The sequence below is a fragment of the Emydura macquarii genome, unplaced genomic scaffold (genome assembly GCF_026122565.2).
Source record: "Emydura macquarii macquarii isolate MOO-44397 ecotype Brisbane River unplaced genomic scaffold, CSIRO-AGI_Emac_v2 contig_1253, whole genome shotgun sequence".
In the NCBI taxonomy this organism is placed as follows: Eukaryota; Metazoa; Chordata; order Testudines; family Chelidae; genus Emydura; species Emydura macquarii.
The window spans coordinates 33,576,205-33,594,862 of NW_027131390.1; the positions used below are offsets into that span (position 1 = coordinate 33,576,205).

Sequence of the window (18,658 nt, forward strand, 5' to 3'; positions counted from 1 at the left end):
GCAAAGCATCATCTTGGAGTGACTCGCATGCCACAGTAAAGGGTACATCTCTCTGCCAGTTCTGTACAGGGTGAGAGCTTTAACAAAATCCCACTAGATGGTATCATGGGACCAACAACTGATTGACCTTAGTCTCTTTAATTAGTATTTGGTACTTAGTGCCAGTCTGGTGTGTGAGTATCATTGTCCCCATTTTACAGATGGAGAAACAGAGACAAAGAAAGAGATTAAGTGACTTTCCCATAACTAAACAGCAAGTCAATGGCAGAGCCAAGCTCCTGCGAGTTAGCCCTATATCCAGTCCTTTTTTCAGGCTACCTCTGAATCTCACCATCACCCCACTGGCCCTGCACAATTTTAATTCCCTTCTCGTTCTGTCAAATATACAAAGGAGGAAGAAATCCTGTATATTCATGTAACCCCCTGGTCAGTGCATGTTCCATGTCCCCCTCTCTTGCTGAGTGTTGCTCCGGTGGATCAGGTGAAGACAATCGCTGGTGTGCTGGCCCGGCTGGTCACACTTGCAGCCTGTGAACAGCTGCAATGAATGGAGAATGAATTTGATCAGAGACCTTCTCATGGGGCATCTTTGAGAGGATCTTACAGTGCGTCCTAAATCCTCTACAAGTGAGAAGTCTGAATTACACAGTACAAGGTATCAATAGATGAGCTAATGCCAATGCTTTCTGACTAGCCTCCTCTCATTTATTTGGGCCAAAGGCTGCATAAGCAACATAGGCATTTGCCAGAAAGGACAAAAAGAAACACAGATTGGGCCTGGCAAACATCATCATCAAGTTAATCTCTGCTAATGAAAAAAGGAGGCCATGGGGAGATGATAAAAAGAAAAGCCCCTGCACTCAAATAGCACCTTTTATCCCAACATCTCAATGCCAGAATGAGATGCGCGTCAGGTTTGGAACGAGGGTTTTGGGTTGATCAGACTGCTTCTGAGAGACATACAGTGGAGGAGACAACACACATCACATTTATAGAGCCCTGCAAATCCACCGGCCATGTTTGTGGATCACGGATGAATGCGGATCAAATTTTTTATCTAGAGCCCTGCAAATCTGCAGATATCCACTTTATATCCGTGGAGCATGGTTGCAGATGGCAGATCAAATGCAGATACAAATTTTGTATCCACGCAGGGCTCTACACATTTACCCTTAAGAACCTCTGAGCCAGGAATATTTGGGATCACTGCCTCAGCACGCCAACTGTGACCACTAGGGGGCAGGGTTTCTCTCCACTGACAGGTAAAAAACAGGCCCTAGGACGGAGCAAGTCACAACCCTCCTCCTCCCAACCCCCACACACACACTTGGAGCCCTGCCTCATCCCTCCCACATGTGAGCTGCTTCCCCGTTGCAATTCCTTCTTTAGGCTGGTGAGTCACACTGGGAGCTCAGGCAGCTTGAGGTAAAACCAGCTCAGGACTTAGAGCAGCTCCATGCAGGGAGGGAAGTGAGCAAATTTGAACACATGAGGATAGGTATCAGGTTACTAGCACAGGAGGGACTACGCTAGTTCCTGGCTTACACCTCTGAGCATGCTCAGTCTGAATTAGGTGCTTCTGCCTTCCAGAAGCCTGAGTAGATTCAGGCTGAGCCGAGTGCTCGTGCCATTAATAAGCGTGCGGAGCTGAGCTCCTATTCAACATTGCAAGAAGAGCAGGGTGTCCTACAGCCGGGGTGGGGGCCGAAGTGGGGGGCCATCTAGGGGAGGAGGAGGAGGAAGACATGGCTCTTGCAAGGAGGAGGATGGAGGAGCTGGAGTACAGAAGAACCTGAATAAGGCCAAAAATCACGGGGTCTGTGCTTCTATTTTTTCACCACAGGAGGCCAACTGGTGGGGCCAAACGTCACATGATCGCCTCCCTGTATCCAGTGCAACTCTCCAGTCACTGCCGCCACACAAACGTCCCTCGGAGAGGTTGTCCAAAGCCCTGGTAACAAACCCAAGGACAGGGATTGATTCCTTTACAGGTTCTCTTCAGCTCTCCAGCGCAGCTCTCCGCAGGAGGCTCACACTCAGCATACAGGGGGTTAAATTATGTCATTTCAAGTCTCCCAGGGAATCCAAACGGACCCAAGCTGGGCTCTCCACGGAGCTGTGGCGGTTTCCTTTGCTCTGCAGTGAACTGAGTGGTTTTGAAAGCTGCTCAATCCCCACTTCAGCAAGGGGATGAAATCCAGTTGAGCACGGAGATGTGGCTCATAGGGGGAAGCAGCGGATAAATATCCCACTTGGCAGACAGCTCGGGAGAGGAGGTGAAGGCAGATGGGCTGGGGCAGAGTGACACATGGTGGAAGTGTATAAACACAATGCGAAAGGCAAAGACTCACCGAGTCAAAGCAGAAGAGATGAGCAGCAATCCCGCCCGACATGTGGAAGACAAGGAATCAGAGTGACTCAGCCTACATGCTGGGTCCAGCCTAGCAGTGTGGCCCACAAGGGAACCCCATTAAAGAACTCCTCAGGGGATGTCTTCACCCCACCGTTAACCCAGGCTCCGGCCTGCAATTTAGCCCAAACCCCCTCCCATCCACACACAAAAACCCCAGACCCGAGTTTGGAGGGGCTTTAAACCAGCCTGCTGACCTGGTGAGGTTACAGGCTCTAGAGCCTACGCTCTGCTTTAACTCAGGCTGGAACCCATCCACTTTGCAATGAGGACCTAGGCTAAATACTCAGGAGCTTACAGTCCTTCAATGCCTTCCCACAATTCCCCCAAAGGACAGACGAGTTCTCCTGCAATTGACTGGGAGAAGATCCTAGAGCATCTTAATACTAAGAACCACAGGCTGTGCTGCCAGACAGGCATGAGCAAGTGCAGAAACAGTGAGGACACAGTAACTCCAGGAAAGCTTTTCAGGGGCAATGCTTGCACGTGGGTTAGGCTAACCCAGGTGCTCAGACCCAGATCACCCAGACTAACTCTGCAGTGAAGACATAGTGATAGGATAGAAGCTGGATATGAGTCAGCAGTGTGCCCTGATTGCCAAGAAGGCTAATGGAATATTGGGCTGCATTAGTAGAAACATTGCCAGCAGATCGAGGGAAGTGATTATTCCCCTCTATTCAGCATTGGTGTGGCCGCATTTGGAGTATTGTGTCCAGTTTTGGGCCTCCCACTACAGAAAGAATGTGGACAAATTGAGAGAGTCCAGCAGAGGGCAATGAAAATGATTAGGGGGCTGGGGCACATGACCTATGAGGAGAGGCTGAGGGAACTGGGCTTGTTTGGCCTGCAGAAGAGAAAAGTAAAATGGTGGGAGGGGTTGATAGCACCCTTCAACTACCTGAAGGGGGGGATTCCACAGAGGATGGAACTAGGCTGTTCTCAGTGGTAGTAGATGACAGAACAAGGAGCAATGGTCTCAAGTTGCAGTGGGGGAGGTCTAGATTGGACATTAGGAAAAAGTTTTTCACTAGGAGGGTGGTGAAGCACTGGAATGGGTTACCTAGGGAGGTGGTGGACTCTCCATCCTTAGAGGTTTTTAAGGCCCAGCTTGACAAAGCCCTGGCTGGGATGATTTAGCTGAGGTTGGTCCTGCTTTGAGCAGGGTCTTGGACTAGATGACCTCCTGAGGTCCCTGCCAACCCTAATCATCTTCTTCTATGATAGGAAGTCATTCATGGGGTAACACCTAAACCAAAGGACCCACATTGTATTGTCATACAAGATCCCCATCTCTTTCTCTGTGCTGGTGGAGGACCATTCAGAATTACCCTCATGGCCCCAAAACAACAGCCGTCTCAGGAGAAGCTGAACTCAAAGGTACAAACAGCCATCTGTACTTGCCACACTCAATGGGTCCAGATGCAATGTTTCTTCTAGTGCAGGGGTGGCCAATCTGCGGCTTGTGGCTCTTTGCATGCGGCTCGCAGCTCTGTGCTCTTTGCGGCTCTTTGCTCTTCGAAATTGACAAACTGCCCACAAAATTGAGGGATCAGAGCTAATTTTTGGAGGAGGGTAAGGTAAATGTGGCTCTTTGCGGCTCTTCGTCCCTGACTGGTTGGCCACCCCTGTTCTAGTGTGTCTTCACTGCAGAGTTAGTCTGGATGATCAGCACCTGACTCGGAGGAGCCAGGTTAGCCTAGCCCAGGTGTTAGCAGCCACACTCAAGTTGCTGCATCCACACTGATGCAGCACCTACCTATGTGGTAAGGACCTCTGGGCGAATATCCCACAGTTCTTAGCCCAGCACTAAGCTGTACCACGCTATGAATTCTTTCACAGTGCATGGTGGGAGACCTGTCCATCTTTCCTGGACCTCTGTGCTCATAGCCCCACAACTCAGCAAACTAAACCACTTCCAGCTTGGCATACTCTATACTTCTGTCTGTGGCCTCCATTTAAAGGCATGGATCCAGCTCAAGACAATGACCTGTTCCAGCAGTTGGCATTAATGTGATGCCCATTTCCACAGCGTGTGTCAGACAGAGGGCATGAGACATGGTGGAGGGCAATTCAGCAGCAGCTTGTTGCTCTGAGTTGAGCAGGAGGCCTAGCGGAGGGGATCATGCTGGCTGCATGCAGACATGGAGATAGCAGACAAGGCTGTGGAATCTGACCGACGGTTCTGGGGATAGATGGGACCCCATAGTCATGCAGAACTGGGATGACCAGCAGAGGGTCCAGAACTTCCACACGAGGAAAGCCACTTTCCTGGAGCTGTGTGAGGAGCTAGTCCAGGTCCTTCAGCACCAGGACACTCAGATGAGGGATTCCATACCAGGCCAGAAGCAGGTTACCATTGTCCCCAAAATGATTGCAGGCCTTGTGAGAAAGGGGCTCCCAAGCTGAGCTGGTGCCACTGATGGCACACATGCCCATGGTCTGCCCACCCCCTCCTCCACAAGGTGCACATGAACATATCAACCACATCGGACTCCCTTGTGCTGCAAGCCTTGATCTCCTTCAGAGAGAGATTCATGACACCAACATGGGATGCACAAGAGTAGGACATTCCAGAGATCCAGCCATTTCAAATTTGGCCAAGCTGGGACTTTCTTCCCACCCAGTGATATGTTAATGGGGTGTTATTTTGGGAGACCCACCTATCCTCTGCTGCCCTAGTTCATGAAGCTCAATCCTGGTGTGAGAACATCTGGCAGAAAAGGTTGAAGAACACACTGAGCAAGGGCAGAATGTGCATTAGGCAGACTGAAGGCACGATGGTGCTGCCTACAAACCCATTGGGACTGCAGCATGTATAATGCTACTCATTGATGTGACTGGGGTGAACTGCAATCTGCACAACATAAGTGAAGGGAAGGGGCATATCAGGGCAAGAAGTAGGTTGATGCGTGTGTTGGTTTACAGGCTCGTAACAGGCAGCATGGCTCTGATAGCTGGGGCAGGGTTCAGAAGAACAAGGGAAATAAGGGGTGCCGGGTATGCCCACATCCTTGCTTCAAAGGGGAAATGTGATAATGTAACTGATGGCATATAATGTGAGTACCCCATGAGTGCACTGTATCAATTTATTGGTGAGAAAGAACGAATTTAATGCATTAACCTGAAACTACTAAAAGTTTTGCTTTGAACTTTCTGCCTCTTGTCCTTGTTTCCCAAGCTCTGAGACACCCAGGGGGCGGACAGCAAAGTAACTTATTAAAAAAAAAGTCAACAACACAAGCAGTCCAGGTGTCTGAAACTCAAGAAAGTGCAGGCACAACTAAAGTGCAAAGAAAATAAGGCAAGATACGAAGCCAATCTGTGCAACATGCCATGGAATAGAATTGCACTGAGCCAGTGCACTTGTTCTCCTTCCCCTGGGGATGCACAGGGTGAAGTGCATTGGGTACATCTGCTCATGTCTGCTGCAGAACCTGGTGGTGTGGAGGGGAAGCCACTACAGCAAGCTGGACCAGGACTCGGAGCTGGGCTGGCATGTTCTGTTGGCCATTATGTCAGACAGCTATTTGAACAGCTCTTTTTGCTGCTGCCATTCTTCACATTGCAGCTGCCTCACCCAGTTGTGCATGTTGCAGTCCACCACCATCCTTTTCTCCATCTTTAGTATGGCCTGGGCTGCAGGCTAGGTCTGGTGGTCCTGCTCCAATATCTCCCTCAACAGTTCCAGGAGCCAGTCTGACCTGCTAGCAAAGCTCTTCTGCATGTCTTACAACAGGCCAGCCCTGGCCACCTTCTCCCCCAGAGGCTCAGACCCTCTGGCTAATAGTTAGTTACCTTCTCTCCACTGGGTAGATGAATGAAACTTATATTTCTGTCCAGGGGGGGAACAATGTAAAATTTCTTCTTTGATTTTCTGCTTCAAGAAAGAGAAAAATTGCACCTTCTCTCTCCCTGGCCTATGTTCCACGCAATTGTTGCTCTGTCTGCTGTGCTCCAGCCACGTGCCCATTTCTCCACACCAAGACATTGGGGAGTGTTTTATATTTATTATTAAAAATTGGCTTTTGTGGGCTTGAGTGTGTGGAAAGGACAGGTCAGGGACCTTTTCCTCGTGGTGGTCTTGGCATTATTCCAGGCTGCGGTGGCATTGGAAAACGGGGACTTGCTTAAGATCTCAGAGCGGGGGAGATAACAGCTACTCCGGGCCTCTACTAGAAAACTATCCAGCTGTGCCATGGAGCTGGTGACTGATAGGCAGATTAATGACTAGAAGGGACTAGTGAGTTACACAAAGAGGATGAAGGGGGAGGAGGAGTTGCTCTGCCGAGAAACCTGACAGACTGTTTAGAGTTCCCGCTGCAAGAGATGTTCCTCTGCATCATTACTCAGGAAGGGACTGGAATTCAGGTCAACATAAACAAGACACTGAACAAGGATGTGGGAGCACAGAACCCATCCAGATTTGCCTTTGCAACACCCCCACTCCACCCACAAAATGTGTTGTGCAGGTTTCCGTTGAGGGTGAGGCCAGAGGTCAGCTATAAAGTGGTTGCCTTTTGAAAGGCAAGCCTGGGAGCTGAAGTTCATAACTTTGCTGGACACTAAAAATCATGGACTGAACAAAGATACTGGATTTATGGCTTATTACAATAAGTCATAACTCACAAACTCCCCGCCCCCACCACCACCACCCCTGTTTTCCCTCCCTTCATGAAGGGAGAGATGTTAACAGGCCACTTCACCTTGAATGGTCCCTCGAAATACGAGTTAACAATCTGCTCCACCTTGTATTTAGCTGCGCCACGCACAGTATCTTTCCCAGACTGGAAGAAGAGCTCTGTGTAAGCTCAACAGCTGGTCTCTCTCGCCAACACAAGTTGGCCCAGAAAAAAAAAAAAAAAAAGATATTACCTCACCCACTTTGTTCTTCACCTTATTTCCAGTCACGTGAGACACTTAATGTCTAGACTACTTCTAAAAACACTCCAATGCTAATGCCCGTGTGATTAGATAGATGATAGACAGACAGACAGACAATAATATTTTGCCCATGTCCATTCATTTGCAGTCATTGCTTGGCCAAATTAACAATCCCAAGAAATTTTTAACATTTCCCCCTCTCCCCCATTTGGAGTCTATCTTGGATCACATGTGCCTGGGGTGGAAGTTGGGAGGTTCTGCCACTCTCTGTTGAAGCTTTGCAGGAAAAGCTTCAACCACACACACATCAGCCTCCATCACAGTAATGAGACTGGTCATAAACAAGCAAAGCCTTGTGTTCAAGGCACCTTCTGGTGGCAGTGTGCAGCATGGTAACTCTCTTTCTCAGGCAGCAACTGCCTCCTGTTGCAGGATGGCCCACTCTCCAGGTCAGCACAGTCCTAGGGCTTGCCCTTGCTGGGGTAGTCCAAACAAATAATAAAGGGGATTACCAAAGTCCAGAGATCTTTGGGCAGTAGTTGTCTTGGGAGAGATTCTTTCTTCCCTCATCTCTCCTCTGGTGGGGCTGCAGGTAACAGGTCTTCTCTCTTCCCCGGCCTGCCATACAGTGAGCTGTTTCCCCAGCCTTTTAACTCCTCCAGCTGGAGCATTTCCTATAGGTGTGGCTGGCTGGACCCAGAGTAGGTCCTTAACCCCGTGTGGCCCAGTAGGGTGACCAGATGTTCTGATTTTATAGGGACAGTCCTGCTATTTGGGGCTTTTTCTTATATAGGTGCCTATTAACCCCCACCCCGTCCCAGTTTTTCACACTTGCTATCTGGTAACCCTAGCGCCCAGGGTTTGTACACCCCATCACAAGGGTTTAGGAGCAACACCCAAGTAAGAGGTGGGGTTGACATCAGTGACACGGTAAGACCCATGTTAACCTTGCCTTCCCACCTGACTGGAATTGGGAGAGCCCACAACACAATGGCCTTCATTTTTCTTAATGGATTTGTTAATGTGGGGCGTCCCCATTTTGGGGTGCTCAAGCTGAGACCCCTTGGGCCTGGTTTTCAGAGGTACTGAGCAACAGTAGCTGCTGGGAAGATCAGCTGGAGTAACAGTGTTCAGTATCTCAGAGGAATCAAGCTCTGGAGGTCGCCCATTGAGCATCCAAAAATGGAGGCACCCTAAATAAATGGACACTTCTGAAAATTTAGGCCAATGAGCTTACAATCTACCAGAGCTTTCCAACATCTTGTGCAAATTGGAACAGAGACAGAGATACATTCTGTGTGTGTTTTTAAATATCTTTTGTTTTTCTAAAAGTTCAAAAGGGTTCATGAAACCCCACAAAAATCTCCAAGTTCTCCAGTCCCTTCTTAGGATATTCCCAAGAACCCAACACATTATTACACTTGTATGTGTTTCACCAGAGGCCACTAGATGGCAGCATTGCACCTGTTCGGGTCCTTCTTTCTCCCACTGCAGTAGGGGGGCAGATTTAGACCACATCATGGTTCTGCTAAACATAATGAAAAGGACAGCTCAGAAGCTAAGTCTATCACAGTGAAATCACTAAGTCACAGCCTTTTCTTATGTAGGGCAACACAGAGAAAGGCATGAAACAACCTCTGAACCTCCGCATGGGGGTGGGGCAGGAATAACAACAATCCTTGGCACTTTCCAACTTCAAGGCACTTTACGAATTAATCCTCACCGCACTCTGGGAGATGGAGAACAGAAGAGATTGTTACTCCCATTTACACATGGGGAAAACGAGGCAGAGAGGTGAAGCGATTTGCGCTAAGCCATGGAGGGAGTCAGTGCCAGAGCTGGAATTATATCACGCAGAGTTCTTGTCTCCCTGGTGTGTGTTCAGACCACGCTTGTCTGCACTCAAAAATATCACCCCCTCCTTGGCTATGCCAGCCTCAAAAAGAGGCCAGCATGCTATCTGAATAACCAAGAGTCACCATGGCGTAAACAGAAGCACATGGGGGGTGGGGGAGAGGTTGATCTCTGTAGCTTTAATTTAGTGAAACTAGCGATGAATCTGAGGGGAAACTCCAGAGCCAGCACCCCAAGCCTTTGGGAAAGCTTGGATCTAGATCCAAATCTCATAGGTCAGGCCGATCTCTAAGCAGAAATTAATGGCTGGGTAGTGAGAAGTTCACTTGAGAATGAGGATCAAGCAGATGTCCTGCCTGATTAACTCTGAGAATGGCTTAGAATGGCTGCAGAATCCACCAGACTGAAGAGGCCAGAAAAGTCTACAGGAGAAGCATAATACCCGGAGCTGCTTCCTATCTACTGTCACCAGGCATGGGGCAAGGCCAGGCGCAGCCCAGACCGATCTCACAAAGGAAGAAAAGGCTGTTTGGAAATATTGGTGGGGCACCAAAGACCCTACCTGGAGCCCAGCCCTACCTGGAACCCTGATCCATTCAGTCAGGCCATAATCTGCTGCTGCTACGCCAAGTCAGAGAGCTGACTGCACTCCCCGCAAGGCACTGGCACCCAATCCCATGCTGCAAGGATGTTCTATCATGGGTTCATTAGCCATAGGTGATGGAGCAGGGAGGCAGAGTTGTAGAGGCGAAATCTGTACTGAGCATGCAGGGTGGCCAGTGTTACCTGCCAGCAGCCTGCACCCGGCTTGCCTGGCTGAGCCCTTGGTGCCACGCTGAACTGGGTCCCTCCTGAACCTCATCCTCCTCCAGGGACATTCATCATACTACAGTCAGTCACCCAGATCCACTGCCCTCACCTTACTGACCCCTGCTCCTGCTCTGATTCTGGGAGCCTGAAGACAGTGGGAGTTTGCCTGAGTGAGGACACCACAACTGGGCCCTTAGTTGCCAGTCTCCTATTGCTTTGCATTGGCTTCTGCCTCTCTTGTTACAGAGCAAAGGCTCCAAATGGGGGCCCGTTCACTAGATTGTAAAGCCCATGATAAAAGTCAACAGGATGCTGCATGCCATGGTAAGCAGGGTGATTTACTTACCGTCTGTGGAAGCAAGCACCCAATTCATGTACTATCCGCATTAACATTGCAGCTCATCTTTAACTTTACTGCCTCCATCGTTCCAATTTCAGGCTGCTCAGAGATGCTGCCGTTGATCTTAACAGGTTTTTCGTTAGAACCAGGAGCAACGTGTTCATCATGACTTCCTTTCAGCTGTAGGCTGCTGCCCAGACCCTACTGCTTTGGGCGAGCTGCCTTTTAGCCAGAACCTAGTGAGGGCCTGGAAGGAATTTCTTGGTGTAAAGTTTCCAGACACACAGATTTTACACAGCTGTCACATTTATTACTGGACTCAGAGAATAGGTCACAGCAGCTGTCTAGATTATGGATGTGATAGATTTTCCAGGGAAGATCAGAGCCTATCTATTTATGGTGCAAGAGGCACAGAAAAGCTAAGGAAGCACCAACCAATGCCAATAAGCTGAGTCTCTTATTGTTTGTTCTATATGAAAATCAAAAGCCCTTTGACCACATGTGATGTTCTTCCAGATACGGATTAGTCACACATTCATCTCACAGTTGCTTCTTTTCTTTAGTTCATACCAAACTAAATTCTCCTCTGTTACATGGGTTCAAGCCAGCCTCATGGGCTTCGAGGATAATTTCACTAATTTTCTATTTCCGGTGGCTTTTGTTTCTTTAGTGGGGCTGGTTGAAATGTTTTTTGATGGAAAATTGAATTTTCCACAGAACACATTTTGTCATGAAAACTATCAGCTTTTTGCAGAATATTTCAGTTGTTCTGTCAAAAACTTAAATGTTGAAAACTGAAATATTTCAATTTGAAGATGCAATGGCAGTGCCACATGGGAACTGCAGTTCATTTGCCTCATGTCCCCATTCTTCTCTGTGAGCTAGGTTCTGCAATTAGACTACATCTCCCATGGTGCACCCCAGCCAGGGATCCCCATGATGTACCTTCTCCCATCTTCAAGAGGGGAGACCACCAGGCATCATGTCCAACTAGAGAACCTGCCTGTAGTAGAGAATGGAAGCATTAGGTGCCCAAACGACAATTCCCATGAGGCAACAGATGACAACATTTCACAGCCCTTGTTTGTTTTTCAGCCAACATTTCCTGGTATTTCAATTTTCATCAAAAAATTGAAATTTTCCACAAGAAAATAAAACATTTTCTGGCCATCTCCATTTTTTAGGATTTCTGCCTCCTTCCCTGACCCCATGTGTCTATCTTTCTCTGTGTGAATTTTCTGATTGACATGTGGCACTCTTCCCATGCACACAGCTGTTGACATTAATACAATGTTTGGTCACATGTGGTTTTTTGTTCACAGAAACTCATAGTGCAGGACTGGCTATTAAAAAACCTCCAACTTGCTGTTTGCTCAGGAAGTCTCGTACTAGAGGGAGTCACTTTCCTGGCTATCTCTGAGTTCTGGGTTTCAAAATAGACCGTTTGTTCCAAACAGCAAGTGTTCTTTAGTCGGGGGAGTTCAAAGTCTTTAGCTGGGCTTGCGGGGGGTTAGGAATTGTTCCTGACATCCACAAGCTCAGCATTTGTTTCTCAGCCAGCATAAATAAGACACAAGACATCCTGCCTGAGAGCTGCTTTGACTCTCATAAATCTGGTGTTTGGGTTCAGAAGAAGATCAGTATTAAACCAACAGTCAGACAGATTTCTTTCCAAAAGATGTTTTTGGACACCGCCATTTCAATGGTAAAAATGAGGAGCCTCTGAAAACACAGTATTTTCTACAGTCGTAGTACCTTTAGGCCTGGTGAAAGGTTGACACGCCTGGCATCTGATCTCCTGGCTCCACCGCCAGAAAAGGTGCAGCAGTAGTGCAGATTTTCACAGGGAACAGCCTATCGACGCATCCCCCAGTCCCTCTTCCTCCACCCTGGTGCCTCCTCACCTAGAAGATTGAGGCAACCAGTTCTGAAGGGGCCTTGCTCAGCTACGTCACTGACCTGTGGGCCAGATCCTTGGCTGGTGTAAATCAGCACTGCTCCATTTAATTCAGTGGGGCTCTGCTGATTTACCTGAGGATCTGGCCCTGCCTCTTAGTCACTGGAGTGCTATAGTAGGCTGCATGAGACTCCTGCTGCTTGCCCATTCCTACGTGCGCACATTTTGCACTTGGTGCAATGAGCTGGGTCCCATCACCCTGACTCAGATGCTGCCAGCCTTCCACCTCCCCTGACCTTCTGATCACCACCCAGCTTGTACCCAGGGGCTAGTGCCATGCCCTAAACCTCATCAAGAACTGACAGAAACTAAGTCCGTTTATTATGCTTCATTAACCCCCATCCTTGCGAGTCCCTCACCTCTTGGTGCTAGTTCACATGCCCAGTTTATGCTGGAGTTACAGTTGTTGCGATGAAAACAAATGACATTTACCTTGTAACCATAATAACATAATAATGTTTAATTCCCTTTATGGATGCCATTGGCTGTACATTAATCAGAGTAAAGCAATGACGGCTTAGTTAATGGCACCCACTATAGAATCATAGAAGATTAGGGTTGGAAGGGACCGCAGGAGGTCACTAGTCCTACCCCTGCTCAAAGCAGGACTAACCTCAGCTAAATCATCCCAGCCAGGGCTTTGTCAAGCTGCACATTTAAAACCTCTGAAGATGGAGAGTCCACCACCTCCCTAGGTAACCCATTCCAGTGCTTCACCACCCTTCTAGTGAAAAACTTTTTCCTAATGTCCAACCTAGACCTCCCCCACTGCAACTTGAGACCTTTGCTCCTTGTTCTGTCATCTGCCACCACTGAGAACAGCCTAGTTCCATCCTCTGTGGAATCCCCCCCTTTCAGGTAGTTAAAGGCTGCTATCAAATCCCCCCTCATTTCTCTCTTCTGCAGACTAAACAAGCCTAGTTCTCTCAGCCTCTCCTCATAAGTCTTGTGCTCCAGTCCCCTAACCATTTTTGTTTTCCTCCACTGGGCTCTCTCCAACTTGTCCACATCCTTTTTGTAGTGGGAGGCCCAAAACTGGACACAATACTCCAAATGCGGCCACACCAATGCTGAATAGAGGGGAATAATCACTTCCCTCGATCTGCTGGCAATGTTTCTACTAATGCAGCCCAATATGCTATTAGCCTTCTTGGTGACCAGGGGACACTGCTGACTCATATCCAGCTTCTTATCCACTGTAACCCCCAGGTCCTTTTCTGCAGAACTGCTGCCTAGCTCGTCAGTCCCCAGACTGTAGCTGTGTATGGGATTCTTCCGTCCTAAGTGCAGGACTCTTCACTTGTCCTTGTTGAACCTCATCAGATTTATTTTGGCCCAATCCTCCAATTGGTCTAGGCACTCTGTATCCTATCCCTACCTTCCAGGGTATCTACCACTGCCCCTAGCTTAGTGTCATCTGCAAACTTGCTGAGGGTGCAATCTACCCCATCCTCCAGATCATTAATGAAGATGTTGAACAAAACCGGCCCCAGGACCGACCCCTGGGGCACTCCGCTTGTGACCGGCTGCCAGCTAGACATGGAGCCATTGATCACTAGTCGTTGAGCCCTATGCTCTAGCCAGTTCTCTATCCATTTTATAGTCCATTCATCGAACCCATACTTCTTTAACTTGCTGATAAGAATACTGTGAGAGACAGTATCAAAAGCTTTGCGAAAGTCAAGGTATATCACGTCCACCACTTTCCCCACATCCACAGAGCCAGTCACCTCTTCATAGAAGGCAATCAAGTTGGTCAGGCATGACTTGCCCTTGGTGAATCCATGTTGACATTACCTGAATTAAGCTACTAAACTAAATGGAGATTCTCAGCCCCCCTCCAGGCCCTTTACATCAAATAAAGACATTGGGGCAGCATAAAGGAGTTTTAAAAGCTCTGAATCCAGCCAGGAAAGAATTCTGATTGCCTTCCAGCAGTGCATTAAGCCAGGCAGCCTGTCTTGACTAGGACGTGGGCAGTCTGGCCTATCAGGTAGGACCAGGAGTCATGCCTAATGGTCAGAGCAAGAGTAGGGTCTGGTGGGTGAAGCAGGAGTCAGAGCCAGAATCAGGCCCCTAAGGTCAGAGCCAGATTCAGGAATCTAGTCAGGGATCAGAGCTGGAGTCCAAAGCAGTGACCAATCATAGGGTCTGTTGTAGCAACAGCCAGGGTACTGCCAGATTACACACACAGCATCCTGAAAGGCCCGCCATGCTTGACTAGTGCACCCGGACCATTCTGAAGTCATGGAGGTGTTGCCAGTAGGGGGTGTTGCCTGTGGGTGGTGCTCAGTGCCCTAGGATTTATAGCGCATGGAATGCAGCTCTGTCATGGTTGCCATATGGTGGCATGGAAGTATCAGTCAGCTGGAGCCCTGCAGACATGGGTCCTACTTCTCCTGACCCTTACCTGACCCATCACCTGCAGTTCTTTCTCCTCTTCGCTCTGCTGTGCTCAGACTGCATGTGGATTTTATAAGGTAATTTTAATTAATGCATGATGCCTGTGGGCTTTTATTAGCAAAAGCAGGTTGGAAAAGTGCTTTTGGAACAGAAAATGGAGGGGCTGGAGGTGGTTCTGGAGGAGAGAGCTGCACAGCACCAGGGCACAGCCTTGGGAAGGCTCTGTCTCTGCACGTTGAGCCAAAATAAAGGAGCTGTCAAAGCAGTCTTGGTCCTGGCACAAGGCGTGAACGGCCCCAGAACCCAGAGCAATAACAGCTTTGGCTACAGCGACAGAGATCTTGAAATTGACCCACTTTTCTATAAGGGCGTGTCCAATGGTTAGAGCGGTAGCCAAGGACTTGGGAGATCCTGGTTCAATTCCCGTCTCCGCCAAAGACTACTTGGATAACCTTGGTCAGGTCACCGTCTCTCTCTGCCTCACTTCCCCACCTGTACAGTGCAGACAACAGCACTGCCCTACCGCACAGGGGTGTTGTGAGGATAAATACATTAAAGAATGTGAGGCGCTCAGATGGGGCCAGATAAGTATCTATGGTAGATAGCACACAGAGAGCAGATTTGATACCAAAGGAGCTGTAGCTAATACACAAAGGATCCTGCAGGGCTCATAAGCAATAGCAGCTCCCCGACTGGGGCATTGTCCCATTCAGCATAATGGGTAAATAAAGTCAAAGTAAAATTAATTGACCTTTGTGCCAGTTCTGTAACAAGCATGTCTCCTCCTAGTGGCCAGTTCCAGAAACTAGAACAGCTCACTGCCTATTCATAGGTAAAAGAATTTCCTACAGTGCAAGTGACAGACAAACCTGCATCGGGGGCTGAAAATCCTGGGCTCCATCCCTGCTGAAGATTATGTATGCATTGTAATGTATGGAAGACTAGTTTGTTTGTACCTTGAGGGCTTTGTACTCTGACCTTTACACTGGAAAATTGCAAAGTAGCTGCTGAATAAAGGGAGACGTTGCAGGAGCTCTGGTGTGGTCTCCACTATTGATCTCCTTCCAGCCGCTGCAGTCAGGCATTGTTAGCTGCTCACCCCATCTGCACAGGTGAACAACAAAGCTGCAACGAGGTGAAGGCACAGTGGATGTATGTGCTTTAATAAACTTTTAATAACTATTCCTTCCCTGCGGTAGCGTCTTGGTACCTCTCTCCTTCACTGACGATATCCCAGAGTGCATCCTGCTGTGAGATCACACCTATCATGGGGTTGGTGAGTCTGCTGGGCTGGCTGAGGTCGCATGCTGGGCTATCGTCTGGGGCCCAGGAAGTGGCAAGAACATTTCACGGAGGTAGACAAGACTTCATTAAAAATTAGTTAAACCCCATTTCTATGCTGAATGCGCCGAAGCCTGGGGAGCTGGACCATTTGGGGCATATTGCTGGGCTTCCCTCCAGGTTCATGTTTGTGCTGCAGTTCAGCATTAAGTGCTTGGTCTAAGCAGGTGCCCTCTCAAGTCAATGGAGTGCTGCTTGTTTACACCAGAGTTGAATTTGACCTAGTGCTTCCCGACAGTGGCGTACCGAGCAGCTCCGGCGCTCGAGGGCCAAGCCTACATTTGCACCCCTCCAGGCCTCATCCCCCCCCCCCCCCACCACGCAGGGCAGGCAGGGTCCCGGTGCCATCCTGCAGCTGTCCCAGAGAGGGGGAGTCTGTACCTGCAGGGAGGGGGGCATGTGAGGCTTGTGGGATGCAAATGCAAGCTTAGCTCCACCACCCCCATACCCTGCACCTATCCGCTGTGCGGAGCTCGCCTCTCCCGTTGCAGCCCCGCAGCCTGGCACTGGCTCAGACAAGGCGGCCACACACCCCAGCCTGGGGAGGAGGGCTGGGCCGGCCCTTCACAACGCACAAGGGGCAGGGGGCACTGAAGGGCACCCCCTCAGAGCCTCCTGTGCCCCCTGCCTCCTGCGTGTCGTGGAGGACCAGGCCAGCGCCCCCCCCGTAGGCTGGCGCCAAGTGGCCTGGCCCCCCCACTCGGTACGCCACTGCTTCCAGACAAAGGATCCAGGAGGGGCAGCTACTCTAGTGCCCTAGATGCAGTAGTGCACGTTCCACTAGGGGGCTCCAAAGCAGCCAGCAGCCAGCCATCAATGAGAGCACCCCCATTTCATCTCTCAGCTCCCCAGCCACAGCAGAGTACCCTTAATTAACACATACTCAGCTAGCAAGCACCACAGAGCTACAGTGCTCTGATCCCGAGCCTCTTAGGCTGACACCGACTGGTCTAGTTAAGCAGCGCACAGAAGACGCAGGTGTCAGGAATGAGTGACTTAGGCTATGCTGCGGGAATTCGACTTTGTTTAATTTGACTTGCAGCAGCCGATTTTTAGAAATCGCAGCAGAGTGTACGCACCACGCTGTTTGCGCTGGTCTCTTGCATTCACACTGGCCAGCCTTAATTTGAATTAGAAAGCAGTGCAATGTGGGTAGCTATCCCACAGTGCAACTAGCCACAGTGGCTGTTGGGATGAGTGTCATCGTCCCAGGATGCAACGCTGCTTCCCTCCCCTCCCCCAACAAACAGGAAAAGGATTTTTGTGCTGTTTTTTTACTCCTGCGCTCGCCTTTGCTGCAGAGACATGGAGCCAGCTCAACTCTGCACTATTATTGTGAGCATGACAAACACATCGTGGCTTATCATGGAGTACTTTAGAAATAGAGCAAGAAGGCAAAGCAGATACTACATCTATGCCACCGAGGCTGCCCTGCTACAAGCCATCGAGGAGCACAATTCCTGGTTACTGCAGGCTGTAACGGGTCAGCTGCATTCTGTGAAGCGCAGGTTCTGATGCAGGGAATCAAGCACAGCCTGGTGGGAGCGCATCGATATGCAGCTGTGGGATGACGATCAGTGGCTGCAAAACTTTCGGATGCGAAAGGCAACTTTCCTCGAATTGTGCTCAGACCTGGCTCCGTCCCTAAAGCGCGTGAACACTTGCTTGAGACAAGCTATGACGGTGGAGAAGAGAGTCGCCATCGCTCTGTGGAAGCTGGCAACTCTCAACTGTTACCGCTCAGTTGGGAATCACTTTGGAGTCGGTAAATCTACTGTGGGCACTGCCGTGAATCAAGTGTGCAGTGCCATAAACAGACTTCTGCTACGAAGGCTAGTGACTTTGGGAAATGTGCAGGACATGGTGGAGGGGTTTGCCACGATGGGCTTCCCAAACTGCGGGGAGGCCATTGATGGGACACACATCCCCATCTTAGCGCCTGCACACCTGGCGACCGAGTACATAAACCACAAGGGGTACTTTTACATGGTCCTGCAGGGGCTTGTGGATCACAGGGGTCATTTCACAGACATCTATGTGGGGTGGTCTGGGAAGGTGCATGATGCTCGTGTATTTCGTAACTCAGGGCTGTACTCTAAGATGCAGGCAGACATTTTTTTCCCTAACCAAAAAATTCACATGTGGAAATGCCCATAGTGATCCTGGGGAATCCTGCTTACCCCTTGCTCCCTTGGCTAATGAAGCCGTACACCAGTCACCTTGACAGTGACAAGGAGTGTTTTAATAAGAGGTTGAGCGGTTGCACATTGGTTGTAGAATGTGACTTTGGGCATTTAAAGGGTAGATGGAGGAGTCTCCTCACTAGGCTGGCCATGACTGAGAAGAACCTTCCTTCTGTGATATCTGCTTGCTGTGTTCTTCATAATGTGTGTGAAGCGAAGGGTGAGAGGTTCCCCCAGGGTTGGGCTTTGGAGGCAGAAAGACTGGCCGCCAATTATGAGCGGCCAGATGCCAGCACTATGCTAAGAGCTAACCACGGAGCGCTTTGCATTAGGGAAGCTTTGAAAACCAGGTTCTGCAATGAGATGCAGGACTGATTTCTGATTTCTGTTTCTGTATGTTGCTTGCCTTTGATGATCCCCCCACCCTGCCACCCCCTTTCGATATCTGTGCCTGACAAATCCCTCCTGAACAAGATATG

The 18,658-nt window shown here is 49.4% G+C and overlaps 1 long non-coding RNA gene across 1 annotated transcript; it reads right to left on the bottom strand.

The window, feature by feature from the left end:
• Window positions 1–227: 227 nt before the first annotated feature.
• On the bottom strand, window positions 228–7,906 carry LOC137154000 (uncharacterized). Its single transcript, XR_010920017.1, has 2 exons — window positions 7,804–7,906; window positions 228–538 (listed from the first exon to the last, which is right to left on the bottom strand). It is a non-coding gene; the product is annotated as an uncharacterized lncRNA (long non-coding RNA).
• Window positions 7,907–18,658: the final 10,752 nt, after the last annotated feature.